This window comes from Cebus imitator, unplaced genomic scaffold (assembly GCF_001604975.1).
Source record: "Cebus imitator isolate Cc_AM_T3 unplaced genomic scaffold, Cebus_imitator-1.0 Scaffold224, whole genome shotgun sequence".
Lineage (NCBI taxonomy): Eukaryota > Metazoa > Chordata > Mammalia > Primates > Cebidae > Cebus > Cebus imitator.
This window is the reverse complement of record NW_016107539.1, coordinates 2,326,723-2,332,914: the sequence shown is the minus strand read 5'-3', so window position 1 is coordinate 2,332,914 and position 6,192 is coordinate 2,326,723.

Below are 6,192 nucleotides of genomic sequence, written 5' to 3'. Positions count from 1 at the left end.
CCTTCCTTCCTTCCTTCCTTCCTTCCTTCCTTCCTTCCTTCCTTCCTTCCTTCCTCCCTCCCTCCCTCCCTCCCTCCCTCCCTCCCTTCCTTCCTGCTTTCTTTCTTTTAATTTCAATAGCTTTAGGGGTAAAAGTGGTTTTTGGTTACAGGGACGAATCGCACAGTGGTTAAGTCTGGGATTTTAGTGCACCCATCACACGAGTAGCGTACATTGCACCCAACAGGTAGTTTTTCATTCCTCACCCCCTTCCCATCCTCTTCCCTTCTGAGTTGCCAATGTCTACGATACCTCTCTGTATGCCTTTGTGGACCCATGCGTTAGCTCCTACTCATAAACAACAACATGCAGTATTTGGTTTTCAATTCCTGAGTTACTTCACCTAGAATAATGGCCTCCAGCTCTATCCAAATTGCTGCAAAAGACATAGTTGTGTTCTTTTCTATGGCTGAGTAGTATTCCATAGTGTATACATATGTCTATATGTATATATATGTACATATGTGTGTATACACACACACACACCACATTTGCTTTATACACTCATTAGTTGATAAGCACTTATGTTGATTTCATATCTTTGCAATTGTGCTGCAATAAATATACACGTGCAGGTGTCTTTTTGACATAACAACTTATTTTCCTTCGGGTAGATACCTGGTAGTGGGATTGCTGGATCAAATGATAGATCTACTTTTAGTTCCTTAAGAAATCTCCATACTGTTTTCCATAGAGGTTGTACTAATTTACATTCCCACCAGCAGCATATAAGAGTTCCCTTTTCCCCTCATCCACACCAATAACTGTTGTTTTTGACTTTTTAATAATGGCCATTCTGGCTAGGGTGCAGTGATATATCACTGCAGTTTTAATTTGCGTTTACCTGATGATTATTGATGTTGCAAATTTTTTCATTATGTTTGTTGGCCATTTGTCTACCTTCTTTTGAGAAATGTCTATTCATGTCATTTGTCCACTTTTTAACGAGATTATTATTTTTTTCTTGCTGATTTGTTTGAGTTCCTTGTAGATTCTTGATATTAGTCCTTTGTCAGATGTGTAGTTTGCAAATATTTTCACCGATACTGTAGGTTGTCTGTTTACTCTGATGATTGTTTCTTTTACTGTGTAGAAGTTTTTAGTTTAATTGGGTCCCGTTTATTTATTTTTGTTTTTGTTGCATTTGCTTTTGAGAGCTTAGTCATAAATTCTTTGCCTAAGCCAATGTCCAGAAAAATTTGCCTAGGTTTTTTTCTACAATATTTATGGTGTCCGGTCTTATATTTAAAGTCTTTAATCCATCTTGAGTTAATTTTTGTATATGGTCAGAAACAGGGATAGTTTCATTCTTCTATATGTGGCTATCCAATTTTCCCAGCACCATTTATTGAATAGGGCAGGGGTCCCGAACCCCTGAGCCATGGACTAGTACCTGTCCATGGTCAGTTGGGAACCAGGTGGCACAGCAGGAGGTGAGCAGCAGGAGAGCAAGCATTGCAGCCTGAGCTCCACCTCTTGTCAGATCAGGAGGGTCATTAGATTCTCATGGGAGCTCCAACTCTATAGTAAACTGTGAATGCAAGGGATCTAGGCTGCACACTCCTTATGAGAATCTAATGCCTAATGACCTGAGATCAAACAGTTTATCCCCAAACCATCCACCCTGCCCTGATCCGTGGAAAACCTGTCTTCCATGAAACTGGTCTCTGGTGCCAAAAAGATTGGGGACCACTAGAATGGAGTGTCCTTTCCCCAACTTATGCTTTTATATGCTTTGTTGAAGATCAGTTGGTTATAAGGGTGATGAAGGTGTTCTTAGAAGGGGCAATTACCCTGAACTTTGTGAAAGGAAGGATGGTTACCAGACGGGGCTTCAAGGGGAGAAGTAAGTCAAAGCTGAGTCCTAAATATGACAAAAGGATGGGCAAAAAGGGAACTCTGATATTGAAGCCCTTGTATCAGAAAGACAGACTTTGTGTAAAGCTTTCGCTTCCTGCATTAAAATCTCCTGAGGCCCCTGTTAAGACGCACATACCTGGCTCTTGCCCTAGAACAAGATTTTCTAACCCAGGCCCTACTGACATTGAGGGTCTGATAATTATTTGTTAGGAAGGGCGGTCCTGTTCAATGTGGGATGTTTAGGAGCATCCCAGGCTTTTGTTGCGACAATGAAAACTGTCTCCAGATATTACCGAATGTCCCCTGAGGGACAAAATCACCCTTGGCTCAGCATCACTACCCTAGATTGTCTAAATCAGAAAATTCTGGATGAAGACTTAGAAATCTGCATTTCAAACATGCAACCTATCCACCCCTACAAGTGAGCCTTTTGCTCACACCAATTAGAGAATATTTGCCCCTAAAACCTTTGTTCTTTTGGAATCAGACATACTCAATATTGTTAACTATAAAGCCAACTCAGGCTTAGATATTAATATAACTTAAGGGTTCAAGAAGTGACATCGTAATGGTGGCCGTCGTGATGGGATTTCACCTTCGCCCACTCCTCAGTATTCCTCCACCCACCGTGATCACCCCTGCCCCGCCACCTCAGCAAGACCCACCCGGTCTGATCTGGGACACTTCCCACTACAACCCACCCACCTGCCACCTTTGCCTTACTTATGGGGAACTACCAGGTCTGACTAGTTCCATAAATATTTTTCTTAACAGTTCTTTGGGTTATATGACACTCAACTTTCCCCATCCTACTTGTCAGCCACAAAGTGTTATTGTCATTGTTTGCAAAGTGCTGTTTAATCATTTTTAACATCCCCACGCATTTCTCCACCTCACGTGTGTGGTTCAAGTTGTTAACTCACCTGCCCTAAATCACCCAGAAGGCCTCCACCCATGACCAACCCCACCCAGTCCCAGCCTACCCCTTAGGCAACTGAGGCAGAAAAAACCCAATTTCATAGTTGGCAATGTCAACAAAAAAGGCATTAATTCTAATTACCCAATCCACTTTTACAAAGCACTGTGCCAGGGACCATAGCCTATTGGGTAAAACCCCACAGCCCTGCAGTCAAGGAACCACAGTTCTAGGATCTGGCTTATAAGAGCAGGAAGCCTGAACAGAAGAGGACTGAGGCCGCAGCAACCTCACCATGAAGCCGTCATGCTTCATGGAAGCCCCATGCCTGCTGGTGTGGTGTTTGCATTACATCTAGCCAGTTATTTCACAGACATCCACTGTGCTTGTGAGACCTATCAGACCTTACCCCAAGCACAGAAGATGCTGGAATGCAAAGGTAGGATCCTCACATTCAAAAAGCTTTTGATGTTGTAATAACATCCAAAAGACTGGGAACTAAAAAAGCAGAATTCGGAAGCTTAGTCCAGCATTGGAGAGAATCAGGAGGGAAATGGGCAGGAGCAGATGACTTTGGACGACAAAATTTCCCTAAGGTTCTATCCAATATTCTCAGAATTCTACATCCACTCTCTCCTGGTTTTCAATAGCTGGTTATATAATGTGAGGGACTCATAACAATTCTGCAATACCTACTTTCTGGCTGGCTACCAACACATTGTTGGATCCACATTTCCGAAGTGTTCTTTTTTTAAATTTTTTATTGCATTTTAGGTTTTGGGGTACATGTGAAGAACATGCAAGATTGTTGCATAGGTACACACATGGCAGTGTGATTTGCTGCCTTCCTCCCCTTCACCTATATCTGGCATTTCTCCCCATGCTATCTCTCCCCAACTCCCACCCCCACTGTCCTTCCCCCATTTCCCCCCAACAGACCCCAGTGTGTAATGCTCCCCTCCCTGTGTCCATGTGTTCTCATTGTTCAACACCCACCTATGAGTGAGAACATGTGGTGTTTGATTTTCTGCTCTTGTGTCAGTTTGCTGAGAATGATGGTTTCCAGGTTCATCCATGTTCCTACAAAGGACACAAACTCATCATTTTTGATGGCTGCATAATATTCCATGGTGTATATGTGCCACATTTTCCCTATTAATTTGTATTTTTTTCCTACTGTTACTAATAGTTAGCTTAGCTTTCCACAAAGATTCTGGCTTACACCAGTGGGATGCATAACACAATGGTACCCATGCTGTAGACAAGATGTTAAATAACACTGAATCACATAGTGAGAAAGTGATTCCCTTTCAATTCTCTTTCACTTTGGCAAAATCTCCATTTTGTGCTAGTGTCTGTTTTATACCTAATACTTGCTAACTTCTATTTCTCAACCAAGATACCACAGATCTTAGGCTCAGAAGCTTGGGAGGGGCTAGAGTATCTAGCTAGACTTTTTAAAATGGTTTTCAAGAACATGGAAAAAAGCTCATCATCACTGATCATTAGAGAAATGCAAATCAAAACCACAATGAGATACTACCTCATGCCAGAATGGCGATGACTAAAAAGTCAAGAAACAGTAGATGCAGGCAAGGCTGTGGACAAGTAGGAATGCTTTTACACTATTGGTGGGAACGTAAATTAGATCAATCATTGTGGAAGACAGTGTGGTGATTCCCTAAGGACCTAGAATCAGCAATCCCATTACTGGGTATATACCCAAAGGATTATAAATCACTCTACTATAAAGACACATGCGCACGTATGTTTATTGCAGCACTATTTACAATAACAAAGGCTTGGAACCAACCCAAATGACCATCAATGATAGATTAAATAAAGAAAATGTGGCACATATATACCATGAAATACTATGCAGCCATAAAAAAGGATGAGTTCTTGTCCTTTGCAGGGACATGGATTAAGCTGGAAGCCATAATTCTCAGTAAACTAACACAGGAACAGAAAACCAAATACTGCATGTTCTCACTTATAAATGGGAGTTGAACAATGGGAACACATGACACAGGGAGGGGAGCATCACACAGGGGGGCCTGTAAGGGGGTGGGGGGGCAAGGGGAAGGAGAGCATTAGGACAAATACCTTATGCATGAGGGGATTAAAACCTAGATGATTGGTTGATAGGTGCAGCAAACCACCATGGCATATGTATATCTATGTAACAAACCTGCACATTCTGCAAGTGTATCGGGAACTTGAAGAGTTCTTCAAGTTTTGTTTTCAATGCTTTTGATTTAGAGTTACCTTCTATTTTAGTGAAAGATCCTGCTCCCCTTGTATAAGAGCAATCTAAAGTTTAAACACATTTAGTGGAATTTTAAAAATAAGTGTATTTAAGGAACAATAGAGAGTAAAAAGTGATTCAGGTGTGATGTGGAAATGGCAAAATGTGAAAAAGATGGTGTTGGCTTTGCTAGAATCAGCAAAATACTGTGCTAAACCACAGACTCTGGTACTTTGGGAAACTTCTTATAAGAGCTGGTGTCTTGGAGTAATGCTATGTTTAAGTCTCCAGGGAACTTTGCTTCCTCAGATCCAACACTCCAGCTTTGGGATGTGTAAGGGCATGAACTGATTGGAGTGACTCAATCCTATCTTCCAAAACAGTTTTTCCCATACTGGCTGAACATCAGAATCACCTGGGGATTTTTTTTTTTTTTTTTTTTTTTTTTTTGAGATAAAGAAGCCCAGGCCCCACCCCAGACTTACTAAATTAGATTCCAGGGTGGTGTCAGAAAAATCTGAAAATCTTAAAGCTCCCAGGTGATTCTGATAAGGTACTAGGCATAGGAAATTTTTCTGCACAAAAGTTGAATTTTATAACAAATGAATCAGTTTGCAGAGTTTCTTGCATACAAGGAACAGAAAGAGCATTTGTTCTTGGATTCACTCAAGTCTTCTAATCGCACTGTGGAAGCCTATCAATCCCCCATCAAAGCACACAGCGTATTGAATTTGTTGTTGTTGTTAGTTTGCCTGTTTTACCACTGATGCAATTAAACAAATATTTGCCAAGAGCCTATCCTGTGCAGGGTGGTGCTCTAATTACTAGGCTTTGGAGTAGCCTTGAGACAGTTGAGCACAGGGAGAATGTCTCAGTCACCAGAGTGCCTCCTGTACAGGTTTCAGGGCATTTACCCTTACTCTTTCCTTCTACAGTATTCCTCCCCTAGATCTATCTTTCCTCTTCACTCTAAACTCAAACGTGCCTTTGTTACCTGCCCTATCTGTCCCACTCTTTCTCTGTATTTTCTTCACCTATTTGTGAGTTTCTTGTCTGTTTTCCCAAATTCACATTTACATCCCCAAGTCCAGCACCCTATTGGTGTTCATTAAAAATCTGTGGAACAGGC